This window comes from Lissotriton vulgaris, unplaced genomic scaffold (assembly GCF_964263255.1).
Source record: "Lissotriton vulgaris unplaced genomic scaffold, aLisVul1.2 SCAFFOLD_741, whole genome shotgun sequence".
NCBI classification, from domain to species: Eukaryota; Metazoa; Chordata; class Amphibia; order Caudata; family Salamandridae; genus Lissotriton; species Lissotriton vulgaris.
The window spans coordinates 857,093-876,666 of NW_028248381.1; the positions used below are offsets into that span (position 1 = coordinate 857,093).

At 52.8% G+C, this 19,574-nt stretch overlaps 1 protein-coding gene across 13 annotated transcripts in view; it reads right to left on the reverse strand.

Annotated features, from left to right (window-relative positions):
- Positions 1–19,574, reverse strand: part of DGKZ (diacylglycerol kinase zeta) — a 502,570-nt gene that overhangs the window by 467,516 nt on the left and 15,480 nt on the right. For 6 of the 13 annotated variants that reach the window (XM_086949966.1, XM_086949963.1, XM_086949961.1 and 3 more), the window contains exon 1: positions 11,363–11,491. The exons of 4 other annotated variants lie outside the window; for them this stretch is intronic. The gene's annotated coding sequence lies outside the window, so the exon portion shown is untranslated. Of the gene's footprint in view, positions 1–11,362; positions 13,159–19,574 lie in introns of those variants that run through there. 3 more of the 13 variants (XM_086949965.1, XM_086949971.1, XM_086949972.1) reach the window with 3 other exon arrangements.

The window sequence follows — 19,574 nt, forward strand, 5'->3', positions numbered from 1 at the left end:
CCCACTTAGCCACAACCATAATGACACACACATACAAACTCAATACTAAACTAAAAGAATACAGTTCGAACAAAGTAAATATGTTCCCACCTAAACATGATGGGCCTATTTTTGCAAGAACAAATAAGACAAAGCATAGCAGGGGGTGGCCATCTTGCAAGGGTAGCGTACATACCGTGTCAGTATTGTAAAGTCCCAGCATGGTCGCCACATTTAGAAGCAACACGGTGGCCATCTTGCAATGTCTCAGCATGGGCACCACATTTAGAACCAACACGGTGGCCATCTTGCAATGGTAGCATACATACTGTATCAGTATTGTAAAGTCCCAGCATAGGCGCCACATTTAGAACTTACATGGTGGCCATCTTGGAATGTTAAAGCAAGGAAGCACTATAGGCAATACCATACCATGATGGCTGCTTGGTTTAGAGGTAGTGCCAAGCGGGGCGTGGAGCACTGAAATTGACATGAGGGGCAAGCAGGCAGACTCTAGCACTAAACATTGAGATGTAGTAGCCTCTACAAATAAGACCAGGGGTAGAAAGGACCGATAAAGGGAGAACATTGAAATCTAAAACACTGGCCACCAGCCCTGGCCCTGAGGCGCACTCCTTTTCAGGTGGATATGCAAATGTGAGCAGACACATGCTACCATTCTCAGGTCAGGGTAAAAGAGCCAATGGCTGTGGAGGACTGGTCCATTGCCCCCTGCTGACTTCTGTCATGGAAGGTAGTTGGGTGTAAATGTCACCCATACAGACCAGTGACAGAAGGAGGCTGACCCAAAGACTACATATGTAAATATATTTACCTATTTATGTTTACATTTTAATGACTGTTTACAATACCCTAGCAGACAGCTAATCCTGTCAAACTATCCAAAGGGACTCTAGCAAGAATTTTTACCTAAAAAATATTTTGTTTAGGATTTGTCAAAGGGTATAATCAATACCAAAGGCCCAGCCAACAGGTGTAATAGGGGAGATTACATGTAACAGGATACACGTCTGCAGGCTTTTTAACAAGCTACAGTGACAATCCACCCGTACAAGACTTTAACATATGTGTTTCACAATAAACGAATGTATGGTAGTAACTTTTCATAATAGACAGATCAAACCTGCGGCATATACATAACTTTCCCTATAGCTGTCGTCACTGGATGTCCCCATAAACAATTTAGACCTACTGTTTTGGGAATACGTTTACGGACAAAGTAACCGTCAGGTATACTGTGATAAAATAACAAATATGTACAGAAGTACAATTGTCAAAACAATATAACATGTCTCCTAAGAGGGCCTTAGAAGGATTATCTCTTATCCCCATGGCGCGTGTAAGTGGGTCGTCAACATAAAAACCCGGTACCTACTACGGTAATCCGTGAGATTCCGTTAAAGAAGACCTACTTTACTGGCTTTAGCACGCGGTCGCAACAATCCTCCCTTAAAACCTACTGCCTTTAACAGGTGCTTTTCACAATAAGTAGGTCAGGCCGACCAGCTTTCTCATAAATTGTTATAACAAACACTTCAAAACCTATGAAAACTGACATAACGTTGCTCAATGAACCAATAAGGCCTATTGCCTTTGCCTTTGGTGCACACCACGATCAAGCCAGGCCTACTAAATAAAATGCACATAAACTGGCAACCTTTGTGGATGTATCGATAACATTATAAATATGCACAATGTTACAGCAGGCAAAACATTAGACGACCCCTCTCAAAAAAGCCTCACAGAGATGAGCGCACTGGGCATCTTCGACCCCCCTGGGTTTGTGGACAGGCCGGACCGACACCAAAGCCCAGCCTACCACGGGAATCTGTGAGATTTCATGCAAGAAACGAGCTGTCTGCAGCCGGCAACAAGAATCTACTGCTAGTGGCTAATTAGCTTCAGCAAAGGCTTCCACAATAAAGTAGCCAGGCCGACTGCCTTTATAATAACGGTTTATATTTAGGCCTGGGCGGTACATTCAGTTCCGCTCGCGGAATTTGGGTAATTTTGTGTTCCGATGAGAATGCGGAATTGCCAAACATTCTGCGGCTTCGCGGAATTCTTTGCTTGTTCGCGCTTTCAAAATGCGTGCTCGTGAAATATTTCCCCCCGAGCACGCAAACAGGGTTCGAGAACAGGAAAAAAGCATCAAGAGCAGGGAGAACAAGCAATTCGGCGTGCTCTCGGAACTCTGCGTGCTCGCTGAGATTTTTTAATGTTTCTCGGAGCTTTGTGCTGCGCGACTACGCAAATTTCGTCCACCCCTATTTATAATAAACAGATCAAACCCATGGCTTCTGACATAACTTTTCCCAGTGAACTTTAGAGGCTTATCGCCTTTATCACTGCCTTGTCACAATAACCAACTCAGGCCTACTGTATTGAGCATAAACTCTCATCCAAGCAACAATCATGCGCAGTCAGACAATTACCAAGGTAAGATGACGATATTACATTTGATTGAGATAAACGCTACTTCTAATAGGTTTGTCACAGTGCAAGTCTTATCCACCACGGAGGGGGCAGCCAGCACCAAACCCTCGCCTACTATGTAGAGGTGGGCGGGCCAAGACATTCACAGGGAGCACCGACCAAGAGCCGAGCCAAGGGGCGGCCCGGGCTCCATGGGGCGGCCCGGGCTCTAAGAGCCCGAGCCGAGCCAAGGGGCGGCCCGGGCTCTAAGAGCCCGGGCCGAGCCAAGGGGCGGCCCGGGCTTTAAGAGCCTCCCGTCCACAAGCCGAGCCAAGGGGTGGCCCGGGCTCCAAGAGCCTCCCGTTCACAAGCCGAGCCAAGGGGCGGCCCGGGCTCTAAGAGCCCGAGCCGAGCCAAGGGGCGGCCCGGGCTCCAAGAGCCTCCCGTCCACAAGCCGAGCCAAGGGGTGGCCCGGGCTCCAAGAGCCTCCCGTTCACAAGCCGAGCCAAGGGGCGGCCCTGGCTCTAAGAGCCCGAGCCAAGCCAAGCCAAGGGGCGGCCCGGGCTCCAAGAGCCTCCCGTCCACAAGTCGAGCCAAGGGGCGGTCCGGGCTCCAAGAGCCTCCCGTTCACAAGCCGAGCCAAGGAGCGGCCCGGGCTTCATGAGCCCGAGCCGAGCCAAGGGGCGGCCGGGGCTCCAAGAGCCTCCCGTTCCCAAGCCGAGCCAAGGGGCGGCCCGGGCTCTAAGAGCCCGAGCTGAGCCAAGGGCCGGCCCGGGCTCCAAGAGCCTCCCGTTCACAAGCCGAGCCCTGGAAATATTTGGCATGTAAATCAAGCAACAAAATTCACTTTAGAATATGATAATATGTCTTCAAAATAAAAAATGCTTTGAAGTACAGTTATTTAACACAGGGAAGAATTTTGCCTTCGCACCTCAGATGATATCACTGCATTAAGAAGTATTGATTAAAAGCGAGAGTTTCTAAACATGCACTGAGAAACCTTCCCGCCCCCGCTCTGATGACAACGCTATTAGTGGACTAAGAACGCACGTCAGTTCTCGCGCGCACTTTAGATGTGGCCTAGATTTGTGTTATAAATGAAGCAACATTATCAGCTATTAAAGCAAAGACGAGAGAGAGTTTTTTGCACAGCTCTCAACCTGAAAAGGCTCCCATCGATGACGATGGACAAAAAAAGGAGATGTGAAATAAAGTATTTGCCTAGGATCACACAACCTGGTCAGGCAAGGAAGCCAGGATTGGTCCCAGATGTTCCAGTTTCACATTGTGCAATGCAGTCACTAGACTCTCTTTCTGACATCGAAGGTTAATGATTTGCCCAAATTCTTGGCGCATGAGCTTATAGCGTGGGTGAAACACAGACCCCTCTTTTATTTTTGGTGGTTTCAAGTAGTGTGTACCTTGTCCAAGGACACAATGGCACTTCACAACACACACACATTAAGTTACACCTTGTTTAAGTAAAGGCAGATTTGCCTGGATTCACACGATGCTGAGCCGGGGCCGGGATTTGAAACTGGCTTCCCGTGTTCCACGGTGGTAAGTCTAGCCGCTATGCCACAATGACTCATGGGAAAGTTGAGCTCTTTGGGGGTGAAGGTTTCAAGAGAACCTTGAGTGGGCCAGAGCCAGGGATCTGACTCGAGCGTTGAGTGGCTCACCCACCTGTACTACTACGGTACTACTACGGTACTCCTGTACTACTACGGTACTCCTGTAGTACAACGGCACTCCTGTACTACGACGGTACTCCTGTACTACGACGGTACTCCTGTACTATGACGGTACTCCTGTACTACGACGGTACTCCTGTACTACTATGGTACTCCTGTGCTACGGTACTCCTGTAGTACAACAGTACCCCTGTACTACTACGGTACTCCTGTACTACTAAGGTACCCCTGTACTACTAAGGTACTCCTGTACTACGACGGTACTCCTGTACTACGACAGTACTCCTGTACTACAAGGTACTCCTGTACTACTACGGTACTACTACGGTACTCCTGTACTACTACGGTACTCCTGTAGTACAACTGTACTCCTGTACTACGTCGGTACTCCTGTACTACGTCGGTACTCCTGTAGTACAACAGTACTCTTGTACTACTAAGGTACTCCTGTACTACTAAGGTACCCCTGTACTACTAAGGTACTCCTGTACTACGACGGTAATCATGTACTATGACAGTACTCCTTTACTACGACGGTACTCCTGTATTACTAAGGTACTCCTGTACTACTATGGTACTCCTGTACTACTAAGGTACTCCTGTACTATGACGGTACTCCTGTACTATGACGGTACTCCTGTACTACGACAGTACTCCTGTACTATGACGGTACTCCTGTACTACTAAGGTACTCCTGTAATACTAAGGTACTCCTGTACTACTGAGGTACCCCTGTACTACTAAGGTACTCATGTACTACTAAGGTACCCCTGTACTACTAAGGTACGCTTGTACTACGACGGTAATCCTGTACTATGACAGTACTCCTTTACTACGACGGTACTCCTGTAGTACAACAGTGACGGTACTCCTGTACTATGACGGTACTCCTGTACTACTAAGGTACTCCTGTACTACGACGGTACTCCTGTACTATGACGGTACTCCTGTACTACGACTGTACTACGACGGTACTCCTGTACTACTAAGGTACTCCTGTACTATGACGGTACTCCTGTACTACTAAGGTACTCCTGTACTACGACGGTACTCCTGTACTATGACAGCACTCTGCGGGAGTCCATAGAATCTCTCTCTGCGGCTTTTACTAGAATACTGCAAAGTAATAAAAAGTCACCCTTAAATACCTGTTGATTTTAACATATACTTTTATAATACTTACGAGACGTATGTCAGGCCTACTGCCTTTATCGTATCTTTTCACAATAATCAGCTCATGCCTAAGGCATTGATCATGAGCTGGGCCCCGCTAGCAATGGTGAAGGGCTGCAAGAGGAGAAGCCGCCTTACAAGGCAAAAAGTGCAAGACAATATCCTAAAGGAAGAGATTCAGGGCAGACCCTCAACACCAGGACAGAAACCCACAGGAGAATGCAACAACATGAGACATGACATGGACCACAAGACAAAAACTACCAGCCATCAGATGAAAATAAGAAACACCGGCATTCCAGGCAAGAAACTTTGGATCAAACCTCACACAGTAAAAATTCTAATACAGAGCAAGATTAGAAAGTTTTCCAACTTGTACAAGAGAAGTCCAAGCTAAGAACCCCAAGGTCAAGACAAAAACCACAAGCGAGAAAGGGTAAGACCAAGATAAGAGGACAACCAAGAGAAGAACATCAAGGCAAGAACTACACGCGAGGAACGGCAAGACCAAGATGAGAGGACAACCAAGAGAAGAACATCAAGGCAAGAACTACAAGAGAGGAAGGGTAAGACCAAGATGAGAGGACAACCAAGAGAGGAACATCAAGGCAAGAACTACAAGCGAGGAAGGGTAAGACCAAGATGAGAGGACAACCAAGAGAAGAACATCAAGGCAAGAACTACAAGCGAGGAAGGGTAAGACCAAGATGAGAGGACAACCAAGAGAAGAACATCAAGGCAAGAACTACAAGAGAGGAGCGTAACCAAGATGAGAGGACAACCAAGAGAAGAACATCAAGGCAAGAACTACAAGAGAGGAAGGGTAAGACCAAGATGAGAGGACAACCAAGAGAAGAACATCAAGGCAAGAACTACAAGCGAGGAAGGGTAAGACCAAGATGAGAGGACAACCAAGAGAAGAACATCAAGGCAAGAACTACAAGCGAGGAAGGGTAAGACCAAGATGAGAGGACAACCAGGAGAAGAACATCAAGGCAAGAACTACAAGCGAGGAAGGGTAAGACCAAGATGAGAGGACAACCAAGAGAGAAACATCAAGGCAAGAACTACAAGCGAGGAAGGGTAAGACCAAGATGAGAGGACAACCAAGAGAGGAACATCAAGGCAAGAACTACAAGAGAGGAGCGTAACCAAGATAAGAGGACAACCAAGAGAGGAACATCAAGGCAAGAACTACAAGCGTGGAAGGGTAAGACCAAGATGAGAGGACAACCAAGAGAAGAACATCAAGGCAAGAACTACAAGCGAGGAAGGGTAAGACCAAGATGAGAGGACAACCAAGAGAAGAACATCAAGGCAAGAACTACAAGTGAGGAAGGGTAAGACCAAGATGAGAGGACAACCAAGAGAAGAACATCAAGGCAAGAACTACAAGCGAGGAAGGGTAAGACCAAGATGAGAGGACAACCAAGAGAGGAACATCAAGGCAAGAACTACAAGCGAGGAAGGGTAAGACCAAGATGAGAGGACAACCAAGAGAAGAACATCAAGGCAAGAACTACAAGCGAGGAAGGGTACGACCAAGATGAGAGGACAACCAAGAGAGGAACATCAAGGCAAGAACTACAAGCGAGGAAGGGTTAGACCAAGATGAGAGGACAACCAAGAGAAGAACATCAAGGCAAGAACTACAAGCGAGGAGCGTCACCAAGATGAGAGGACAACCAAGAGAAGAACATCAAGGCAAGAACTACAAGAGAGGAGCGTAACCAAGATAAGAGGACAACCAAGAGAAGAACATCAAGGCAAGAACTACAAGCGAGGAAGGGTAAGACCAAGATGAGAGGACAACCAGGAGAAGAACATCAAGGCAAGAACTACAAGAGAGGAGCGTCACCAAGATGAGAGGACAACCAAGAGAAGAACATCAAGGCAAGAACTACAAGAGAGGAGCGTAGCCAAGATAAGAGGACAACCAAGAGAAGAACATCAAGGCAAGAACTACAAGAGAGGAGCGTCACCAAGATGAGAGGACAACCAAGAGAAGAACATCAAGGCAAGAACTACAAGCGAGGAGCGTCACCAAGATGAGAGGACAACCAAGAGAAGAACATCAAGGCAAGAACTACAAGCGAGGAAGGGTAAGACCAAGATGAGAGGACAACCAGGAGAAGAACATCAAGGCAAGAACTACAAGAGAGGAGCGTAACCAAGATAAGAGGACAACCAAGAGAAGAACATCAAGGCAAGAACTACAAGCGAGGAAGGGTAAGACCAAGATGAGAGGACAACCAGGAGAAGAACATCAAGGCAAGAACTACAAGTGAGAAAGGGTAAGACCAAGATGAGAGGACAACCAAGGAAGAACATCAAGGCAAGAACTACAAGCGAGGAAGGGTTAGACCAAGATGAGAGGACAACCAAGAGAGGAACATCAAGGCAAGAACTACGAGAGAGGAGTGTAACCAAGAAAAGAGGACAACCAAGAGAGGAACATCAAGGCAAGAACTACAAGCGAGGAAGGGTATGACCAAGATGAGAGGACAACCAAGAGAGGAAGATCAAGGCAAGAACTACAAGAGAGGAAGGGTAAGACCAAGATGAGAGGACAACCAAGAGAGGAACATCAAGGCAAGAACTACACGCGAGGAACGGCAAGACCAAGATGAGAGGACAACCAAGAGAAGAACATCAAGGCAAGAACTACAAGAGAGGAAGGGTAAGACCAAGATGAGAGGACAACCAAGAGAGGAACATCAAGGCAAGAACTACAAGCGAGGAAGGGTAAGACCAAGATGAGAGGACAACCAAGAGAAGAACATCAAGGCAAGAACTACAAGCGAGGAAGGGTAAGACCAAGATGAGAGGACAACCAAGAGAAGAACATCAAGGCAAGAACTACAAGAGAGGAGCGTAACCAAGATGAGAGGACAACCAAGAGAAGAACATCAAGGCAAGAACTACAAGAGAGGAAGGGTAAGACCAAGATGAGAGGACAACCAAGAGAAGAACATCAAGGCAAGAACTACAAGCGAGGAAGGGTAAGACCAAGATGAGAGGACAACCAAGAGAAGAACATCAAGGCAAGAACTACAAGCGAGGAAGGGTAAGACCAAGATGAGAGGACAACCAGGAGAAGAACATCAAGGCAAGAACTACAAGCGAGGAAGGGTAAGACCAAGATGAGAGGACAACCAAGAGAGAAACATCAAGGCAAGAACTACAAGCGAGGAAGGGTAAGACCAAGATGAGAGGACAACCAAGAGAGGAACATCAAGGCAAGAACTACAAGAGAGGAGCGTAACCAAGATAAGAGGACAACCAAGAGAGGAACATCAAGGCAAGAACTACAAGCGTGGAAGGGTAAGACCAAGATGAGAGGACAACCAAGAGAAGAACATCAAGGCAAGAACTACAAGCGAGGAAGGGTAAGACCAAGATGAGAGGACAACCAAGAGAAGAACATCAAGGCAAGAACTACAAGCGAGGAAGGGTAAGACCAAGATGAGAGGACAACCAAGAGAAGAACATCAAGGCAAGAACTACAAGCGAGGAAGGGTAAGACCAAGATGAGAGGACAACCAAGAGAAGAACATCAAGGCAAGAACTACAAGTGAGGAAGGGTAAGACCAAGATGAGAGGACAACCAAGAGAAGAACATCAAGGCAAGAACTACAAGCGAGGAAGGGTAAGACCAAGATGAGAGGACAACCAAGAGAGGAACATCAAGGCAAGAACTACAAGCGAGGAAGGGTAAGACCAAGATGAGAGGACAACCAAGAGAAGAACATCAAGGCAAGAACTACAAGCGAGGAAGGGTACGACCAAGATGAGAGGACAACCAAGAGAGGAACATCAAGGCAAGAACTACAAGCGAGGAAGGGTTAGACCAAGATGAGAGGACAACCAAGAGAAGAACATCAAGGCAAGAACTACAAGCGAGGAGCGTCACCAAGATGAGAGGACAACCAAAAGAAGAACATCAAGGCAAGAACTACAAGAGAGGAGCGTAACCAAGATAAGAGGACAACCAAGAGAAGAACATCAAGGCAAGAACTACAAGCGAGGAAGGGTAAGACCAAGATGAGAGGACAACCAGGAGAAGAACATCAAGGCAAGAACTACAAGAGAGGAGCGTCACCAAGATGAGAGGACAACCAAGAGAAGAACATCAAGGCAAGAACTACAAGAGAGGAGCGTAGCCAAGATAAGAGGACAACCAAGAGAAGAACATCAAGGCAAGAACTACAAGAGAGGAGCATCACCAAGATGAGAGGACAACCAAGAGAAGAACATCAAGGCAAGAACTACAAGCGAGGAGCGTCACCAAGATGAGAGGACAACCAAGAGAAGAACATCAAGGCAAGAACTACAAGCGAGGAAGGGTAAGACCAAGATGAGAGGACAACCAGGAGAAGAACATCAAGGCAAGAACTACAAGAGAGGAGCGTAACCAAGATAAGAGGACAACCAAGAGAAGAACATCAAGGCAAGAACTACAAGCCAGGAAGGGTAAGACCAAGATGAGAGGACAACCAGGAGAAGAGCATCAAGGCAAGAACTACAAGTGAGAAAGGGTAAGACCAAGATGAGAGGACAACCAAGGAAGAACATCAAGGCAAGAACTACAAGCGAGGAAGGGTTAGACCAAGATGAGAGGACAACCAAGAGAGGAACATCAAGGCAAGAACTACGAGAGAGGAGTGTAACCAAGAAAAGAGGACAACCAAGAGAGGAACATCAAGGCAAGAACTACAAGCGAGGAAGGGTATGACCAAGATGAGAGGACAACCAAGAGAGGAAGATCAAGGCAAGAACTACAAGCGAGGAAGGGTATGACCAAGATGAGAGGACAACCAAGAGAGGAAGATCAAGGCAAGAACTACAAGAGAGGAGCGTAACCAAGATAAGAGGACAACCAAGAGAAGAACATCAAGGCAAGAACTACAAGCGAGGAAGGGTAAGACCAAGATGAGAGGACAACCAAGAGAGGAACATCAAGGCAAGAACTACAAGCGAGGAAGGGTAAGACCAAGATGAGAGGACAACCAAGAGAAGAACATCAAGGCAAGAACTACAAGAGAGGAGCGTAACCAAGATAAGAGGACAACCAAGAGAAGAACATCAAGGCAAGAACTACAAGCGAGGAAGGGTAAGACCAAGATGAGAGGACAACCAGGAGAAGAACATCAAGGCAAGAACTACAAGAGACGAGCGTAACCAAGATGAGAGGACAACCAAGAGAAGAACATCAAGGCAAGAACTACAAGCGAGGAAGGGTATGACCAAGATGAGAGGACAACCAAGAGAGGAAGATCAAGGCAAGAACTACAAGCGAGGAAGGGTATGACCAAGATGAGAGGACAACCAAGAGAGGAAGATCAAGGCAAGAACTACAAGAGAGGAGCGTAACCAAGATAAGAGGACAACCAAGAGAAGAACATCAAGGCAAGAACTACAAGCGAGGAAGGGTAAGACCAAGATGAGAGGACAACCAAGAGAGGAACATCAAGGCAAGAACTACAAGCGAGGAAGGGTAAGACCAAGATGAGAGGACAACCAAGAGAAGAACACCAAGGCAAGAACTACAAGAGAGGAGCGTAACCAAGATAAGAGGACAACCAAGAGAAGAACATCAAGGCAAGAACTACAAGCGAGGAAGGGTAAGACCAAGATGAGAGGACAACCAGGAGAAGAACATCAAGGCAAGAACTACAAGTGAGAAAGGGTAAGACCAAGATGAGAGGACAACCAAGAGAGGAACATCAAGGCAAGAACTACACGCGAGGAAGGGTAAGACCAAGATGAGAGGACAACCAAGAGAGGAACATCAAGGCAAGAACTCCATAACCAAGAACTTAAGGTCAACCTCACCCTCTCAGAGGTAACACCCCACTTCCTACCCACCCTGCCGGGCATCCTACCCCAGCCTGCCCGACCAGCTCCACCAAGGGGCAGCTCTGCCAGGTTCTGCCAGGGCCTGGAGCCCACCAAAAGTTTTTTTGACCAGCACAGACGGTGTTGCCCCCGAGCTACTTAACCAGCCTACTGAACGTGAACCCAGAACAGTTTTCCTGTCACCACTCCCCTAAAAGAAGTAAAGTAAGAAGCTGTTTGACCTGATCCGAAGGCGGTGCAGGAGACCCAACCAGCAGCGAGGTGATCCTGCCAGGCGAGAAAAGTGTGAAGGTGACCAAGCCAGGCGCGATCCCACCAGCTGCCGAGCTGATCCTAACTGGAAGCGGGGAGATCCCGCCGAGAGATCACACTGGTGGCAACCACAGCGATCCTGTAAGGAGACGAGTTGATCCCGCCAAGAGATCACACTGGTGACAACCACAGCGTTCCTGTAAGGAGACGAGGCGATCCCACCGAGAGATCACACTGGTGGCAACCACAGCGATCCTGTAAGGAGACGAGGCGATCCCACCGAGAGATCACACTGGTGGCAACCACAGAGATCCTGTAAGGAGACGAGGCGATCCCACCGAGAGATCACACTGGTGGCAACCACAGAGATCCTGTAAGGAGACGAGGCGATCCCACCGAGAGATCACACTGGTGACAACCACAGCGATCCTGTAAAGAGACGAGGCGATCCCACTGAGAGATCACACTGGTGGCAACCACAGCGATCCTGTAAGGAGACGAGGCGATCCCACCGAGAGATCACACTGGTGGCAACCACAGAGATCCTGTAAGGAGACGAGGCGATCCCACCGAGAGATCACACTGGTGGCAACCACAGAGATCCTGTAAGGAGACGAGGCGATCCCACCGAGAGATCACACTGGTGGCAACCACAGAGATCCTGTAAGGAGAAGAGGCGATCCCACCGAGAGATCACACTGGTGGCAACCACAGAGATCCTGTAAGGAGACGAGGCGATCCTACCGAGAGATCACGCTGGTGGCAACCACAGAGATCCTGTAAGGAGACGAGGCGATCCTACCGAGAGATCACACTGGTGGCAACCACAGAGATCCTGTAAGGAGACGAGGCAATCCAATCGGGGTGCAGGGTGCTCCTGCCAGGATCCGAGGGTGCTAGGGTGATCCTTCCTGGAGACGGGGTGAAGGCGCCAGGAGACAAGAGAACATCACCAGTAGACGAGTACACGAGAAAGTTGACAAAGAAGTGGTGGTAACTCAGACCGGAGCCAAGGGTGATGGGGCGGACCAGCCTGGACTCGGGGTGTTCCCACCAGGAAGCACGTGTGTTGGGTGGAACCAGTCAAGAGTTCAGGGTGCTGGGGTAACGCAGCCAGGAGATGAGGGTGCTGGAGTCACAGCCATCAGCTGAGGAGGTCCTGGCAGGAGATATGGGTGCCGGGGAGCCCAGACAGGATCCGTGACTTTTGGGGGTGACCCTTCCATGAGCTGAGGGTGCCGGGGAGCCCAGACAGGATCCGTGACTTTTGGGGTGACCCTTCCAGGAGCTGAGGGTGCCGGGGAGCCCAGCCAGGATCCGAGGCTTTTGGGGTGACCCTTCCAGGGGCTGAGGGTGCTGCCAGGATTCGAGGGGTCCCGGCAGGGGTGCAGCTTTCTGAGGTGACCCACCAAACAGGACAGGCAGTAGGACGATGAAGTGGGGTCGAGGGGTCTCTGATGACACGGGGAAGGGTCGAGGATCCTGGGGTGCCAGCCAAGAGATCCCAGAATAAAATGCAAATGAAGCAAGAAGGAGAGAGAAGGGGGGCGAGAGTAGGAGAGAGAGTAGGTGAGAGACGAAGAAAGAGAAAGAAGAAGAGAGACAGGGGCGAGAAGAGGTGGTGGGGAGAGGGGAGGGGGGGGGAGGGGAGCGGCGGAGGGCAGAGTAGGGGCGGCTGGCAGGAGTAAGTGCAGTAGAGAGGGGAGGGACGGAGTAAGAGCTCGGGAGCGGCGAGTCTGTCCGCATCAACAGCCCCGGAGTAAGCGCTAGTTTGGAGCCCGGGCTCAGACCTCCCCCTCCCTCTCTCCTGTCAGTCCGCGGAGGAAGCTCATTGGTGCAGCGAGGGCACTTCCTCCCCAGTGGTCACACCGCCCTCCCCGAGAGGTGTGGAGAGGTGGGGGGGTGGGGGGGCAGTGTGTGAGGCGGTGAGCGAGCGGGAGAGTGAGAGGTGATGGGCAGAGAGAGAGGGGCAGAGAGAAGGGCAGAGAGAAGGGCAGAGAGAGAAGGGCAGAGAGAGAGGGGCAGAGAGAGAGAGGGGCAGAGAGAGAGAGGGGCAGAGAGAGAGAGGGGCAGAGAGAGAGAGGGGCAGAGAGAGAGGGGAAGTCTGTGAGAGGACAGGAAGGAGAGAGAGATATGGGGCAGGGAGGGAGAGTAGAGACCAAGGAAGAGAGAGAAGAGACTGGTGAGGGAGAAAGGAGTGACAGACAGAGGGAGGAGGCAGCGTGAGAGAGGGAGAGGTAAATGAGAGACAGAGAGTGAGAGAGAGAGAACGGACCGAGAAGGGGGAGCAGAGACCGAGGCAAAGAGACAAAAAGCAAAGAGAGTGGGGGGCAAGACATGGGGTGGGGGCTGGGGGGGCAACAGAGAGTAGGGCAGCAAGAGAAGATGAAGAGAGGCTGGAGTCACACAGAGAGGGGGCAGACTGAGCCAAAGTGAGAGGAGGCAGTGAGAGAGAGAGAGAAGCCATGGGGTGGGGAGGAGACTGAGGCAGGGAATAAAAATGACCCCCCAGGCCAACATAAAAGCAAAATACATGTACCAGATAACACGGTACCCCACTGAGGCACCGCAGCCTCCAGAGAGGTACCAAGGTACCCCTGTGAGGCACCGCAGCCTCCAGGGAGGTACCACGGTACCCCTGTGAGGCACCGCAGCCTCCAGGGAGTTACCACGGTTCTCCTGTGAGGCACCGCAGCCTCCAGGGAGGTAGCACGGTACCCCTGTGAGGCACTGCAGCCTCCAGGGAGGTACCACGGTACCCCTGTGAGGCACCGGACCCTCCAGAGAGGTAGCACGGTACCCCTGTGAGGCACCGCAGCCTCCAGGGAGGTACCATGGTTCTCCTGTGAGGCACTGCAGCCTCTAGGGAGGTACCACGGTACTCCTGTGAGGCACTGTAGCATCCAGGAAGGTACCACAGTACCCCTGTGAGGCACCGGAGCCTCCAGAGAGGTACCACGGTACTCCAGTGAGGCACCGGACCCTCCAGAGAGTTAGCACGGTACCCTTGTGAGGCACCGCAGCCTCCAGGGAGGTACCACGGTTCTCCTGTGAGGCACTGGAGCCTCCAGAGAGGTACCAAGGTACCCCTGTGAGGCACTGCAGCCTCCAGGGAGATACCATGGTACTCCAGTGAGGCACTGCAGCATCCAGAGAAGTACCACAGTTCTCCACTGAGGCACCACAGCCCCCAGTGAGGTACCACAGTACTCTAGTCAAGCACCGCAGCCTCCAGGGAGGTACCACAGTACTCCAATCAGGCAACGCAGCCTCCAGGGAGGTACCACGGTACTCCAGTCAGGCACTGCAGCATCCAGAGAGGTACCACAGTACTCCACTGAGGCACCGCAGCCCCCAGGGAGGTACCACAGTACTCTAGTCAGGCACTGCAGCATCCAGAGAGGTACCACAGTACTCCACTGAGGCACCGCAGCCCCCAGGGAGGTACCACAGTACTCTAGTCAGGCACTGCAGCATCCAGAGAGGTACCACAGTTCTCCACTGAGGCACCGCAGCCCCCACGGAGGTACCACAGTACTCCAATCAGGCACCGCAGCCTCCATAGAGGTACCATGGTACTCTTGTGAGGCACTGCAGCCTCAAGGTAGGTACCACCGTACCCCTGTGAGGCACTGCAGCCTCCAGGGAGGTACCATGGTACTCCTGTGAGGCACCGCAGCCTCCAGGGAGGTACCACGGTACCCCTGTGAGGCACTGCAGCTTCCAGGGAGGTACCATGGTACTCCTGTGAGGCACTGCAGCCTCCAGGGAGGTACCACGGTACCCCTGTGAGGCACCGCAGCCTCCAGGGAGATACCACGGTACTCCAGTGAGGCACTGCAGCCTCCAGGGAGGTACCACGGTACCCCTGTGAGGCACCGCAGCCTCCAGAAAGATACCACAGTACTCCAGTAAGGCACTGGAGCCTCCAGAGAGGTACCAGGGTACCCCTGTGAGGCACTGCAGCCTCCAGTGAGGCACTGCAGCCTCCAGGGAGGTACCACGGTACCCCTGTGAGGCACTGCAGCCTCCAGGGAGGTACCACGGTACCCCTGTGAGGCAGTGCAGCCTCCAGGGAGGTACCACAGTACTCCTGTGAGGCACCGCAGCCTCCAGAGAGGTACCACGTTACCCCTGTGAGGCACTGCAGCCTCCAGGGAGGTACCATGGTACTCCTGTGAGGCACTGCAGCCTCCAGGGAGGTACCACGGTACTCCTGTGAGGCACCGCAACCTCCAGGGAGGTACCATGGTACTCCTGTGAGGCACTGCAGCCTCCAGGAAGGTACCACAGTACTCCAGTCAGGCACCGCAGCCTCCAGGGAGGTATGACGGTACACCTGTGAGGCAACGCAACCTCCAGGGACGTATCATGGTACTCCTGTGAGGCACTGCAGCCTCCAGGGAGGTACCACGGTACCCCTGTGAGGCACTGCAGCCTCCAGGGAGGTACCACGGTACCCCTGTGAGGCACTGTAGCCTCCAGGGCGGTACCATGGTACTCCTGTGAGGCACTGCAGCCTCCAGAGAGGTACCACAGTACTCCTGTGAGGAGCTGCAGCCTCCAGAGAGGTACCATGGTACTCCTGTGAGGCACTGCAGCCTCCATAGTGGTACCAGAGTACCCCTGTGAGGCACCGCAGCCTCCAGGGAGGTATCACGGTACCCCTGTGAGGCACCGCAGCCTCCAGGGAAGTACCACTGCAGCCTCCAGGGAGGTACCATGGTGCTCCTGTGAGGCACCGCAGCCTTCAGAGAGGTACCACAGTACCCCTGTGAGGCACCGCAGCCTCCAGGGAGATACCACGGTACTCCTGTGAGGCACTGCAGCTTCCAGGGAGGCACCACGGTAACCCTGTAAGGCACCGTAGCCTCCAGGGAGATACCACGGTACTCCTGTGAGGAACTGCAGCCTCCAGGGAGGTACCACGGTACCCCTGTGAGGCACGAGAGCCTCCAGGGAGGTACCACGGTACTCCAATGAGGCACTGCAGCCTCCAGGGAGGTACCATGGTATTCCTGTGAGGTACCGCAGCGTCCAGGGAGGTACCACGGTACCCCTGTGAGGCACCGCACCCTCCAGAGAGGTACCACAGTACCCCTGTGAGGCAATGCAGCCTCCAGGAAGGTACCACGGTACCCTTGTGAGGCACTGCAGCCTCCAGGGAGGTACCACGGTACCCCTGAGAGGCACTGCAGCCTCCAGGGTGGTACCACAGTACTGCTGTGAGGCACCGCAGCCTCCAGGGAGGTACCATGGTACTCATGTGAGGCACTGCAGCCTCCAGGGAGGTACCATGGTACTCCTGTGAGGCACCGGTGCCTCCAGGGAGGTACCACGGTACTCCAGTGAGGCACTGCAGGAGATACCACGGTACTCCTGTGAGGCACTGCAGCCTCCAGAAAGGTACCACGGGACTCCAGTGAGGCACTGCAGCCTCCACAATGGTACCACGGTACTCCAGTGAGGCACTGCAGCCTTCAGAAAGGTACCACAGTACTCCTGTGAGGCGCTGCTGCCTCCAGGGAGGTACCACGGTACCCCTGTGAGGCACTGCAGCCTCCAGAGAGGTACCACGGTACCCCTGTGAGACACAGCAGCCTCCAGAGAGGTACCACGGTGCCCCTGTGAGGCACTGCAGCCTCCAAGGAGATACCCAGGTACCCCTGTGAGGCACTGCAGCCTCCAGGGAGGTACCACAGTACTCCAGTCAGGCACCACAGCCTCCAGAGAGGTACCATGGTACTCTTGTGAGGCACTGCAGCCTCCAGGTAGGTACCACCGTACCCCTGTGAGGCTCTGCAGCCTCCAGGGAGGTACCATGGTACTCCTGTGAGGCACCACAGCCTCCAGGGAGGTACCACGGTACCCCTGTGAGGCACTGCAGCCTCCAGGGAGGTACCATGGTACTCCTGTGAGGCACTGCAGCCTCCAGGGAGGTACCACGGTACCCCTGTGAGGCACCGCAGCCTCCAGGGAGATACCACGGTACTCCAGTGAGGCACTGCAGCTTCCAGGGAGGTACCACGGTACCCCTGTGAGGCACCGCAGCCTCCAGAAAGATACCACAGTACTCCAGTAAGGCACTGGAGCCTCCAGGGAGGTACCATGGTACTCCTGTGAGGCACTGCATCCTCCAGGGAGGTACCACGGTACCCCTGTGAGGCACTACAGCCTCCAGGGAGGTACCACGGTACTCCAGTCAGGCACCGCAGCCTCCAGAGAGGTACCATGGTACTCTTGTGAGGCACTGCAGCCTCCAGGTAGGTACCACCGTACCCCTGTGAGGCACTGCAGCCTCCAGGGAGGTACCACGGTACCCCTGTGAGGCACCGCAGCCTCCAGGGAGATACCACGGTACTCCAGTGAGGCACTGCAGCCTCCAGGGAGGTACCACGGTACCCCTGAGAGGCACTGCAGCCTCCAGGGTGGTACCACAGTACTGCTGTGAGGCACCGCAGCCTCCAGGGAGGTACCATGGTACTCCTGTGAGGCACTGCAGCCTCCAGGGAGTTACCATGGTACTGCTGTGAGGCACCGGAGCCTCCAGGGAGGTACCACGGTACTCCAGTGAGGCACTGCAGGAGATACCACGGTACTCCTGTGAGGCGCTGCAGCCTCCAGAAAGGTACCACGGTACTCCAGTGAGGCACTGCAGCCTCCAGGAAGGTACCACAATACTCCTGTGAGGCGCTGCTGCCTCCACAATGGTACCACGGTACTCCAGTGAGGCACTGCAGCCTTCAGAAAGGTACCACAGTACTCCTGTGAGGCGCTGCTGCCTCCACGGTGGTACCACTGTACTCCTGTGAGGCACCGGAGCCTCCAGGGAGGTACAACTGTACTCCTGTGAGGCACTGCAGCCTCCAGAGAGGTACCACAGTACTCCTGTGAGGCACTGCAGCCTCCAGGGAGGTACCACGGTACCCCTGTGAGGCACTGCAGCCTCCAAGGAGATACCCAGGTACCCCTGTGAGGCACTGCAGCCTCCAGGGAGGTACCACGGTACTCCTGTGAGGCAACACAGCCTCCAGAGAGGTACCACAGTACCCCAGTGAGGCAATGCAGCCTCCAGAGAGGTACCACAGTACTCCTGTGAGGCGCTGCAGCCTCCAGAGAGGTACCACGGTACTCCAATGAAGCACCGCAGCCTCCAGAGAGGTACCACTGGAATCCAGTGAGGCACTGCAACCTCCAGAGAGTTACCACAGTACCCCCGTGAGGCACCACAGCCTCCAGAGAGGTACCACAGTACCCCAGTGAGGCAACGCAGCCTCCAGAGAGGTACCACAGTACTCCAGTGAGGCACTGCCGCCTCCAGGGAGGTACCATGGTACTCCTGTGAGGGACCGCAGCCTCCAGAGAGGTACCACAGTACCCCTGTGAGGCAACGCAGCCTCCAGGAAGGTACCACGGTACCCCTGTGAGGCTCTGCAGCCTCCAGGGAGGTACCATGGTACCCCTGTGAGGCATTGGAGCCTCCAGGGAGGTACCACAGTACCCCTGTGAGGCAACGCAGCCTCCAGGAAGGTACCACGGTACCCCTATAAGGCTCTGCAGCCTCCAGGGAGGTACCACGGTACCCCTGTGAGGCACTGCAGCCTCCAGGGAGGTACCATGGTACTCCTGTGAGGAACTGCAGCCTCCGGGGAGGTACCACAGTACTCCTGTGAGGCACCGCAGCCTCCAGGGAGTTACCATGGTACTCCTGTGAGGCACTGCAGCCTCCAGGGAGGTACCATGGTACTCCTGTGAGGCACCGCAGCCTCCAGGGAGGTACCACAGTACTCCTGTGAGGCACCGGAGTCTCCAGGGAGGTACCATGGTACTCCAGTGAGGCACTGCAGTAGATACCACGGTACTCCTGTGAGGCGCTGCAGCCTCCAGAAAGGTACCACGGTACTCCAGTGAGGCACTGCTGCCTCCACGGTGGTACCACGGTACTCCAGTGAGGCACTGCAGCCTCCAGAAAGGTACCACAGTACTCCTTTGAGGCGCTGCTGCCTCCACAGTGGTACCACGGTACTCCTGTGAGGCACTGCAGCCTCTAGAGAGGTAAAACGGTACCCCTGTGAGACACAACAGCCTTCAGAGAGGTACCACGGTACTTCTGTGAGGAACCGGAGCCTCCAGGGAGGTACAACAGTACTCCTGTGAGGCACTGAGGCCTCCAGAGAGGTA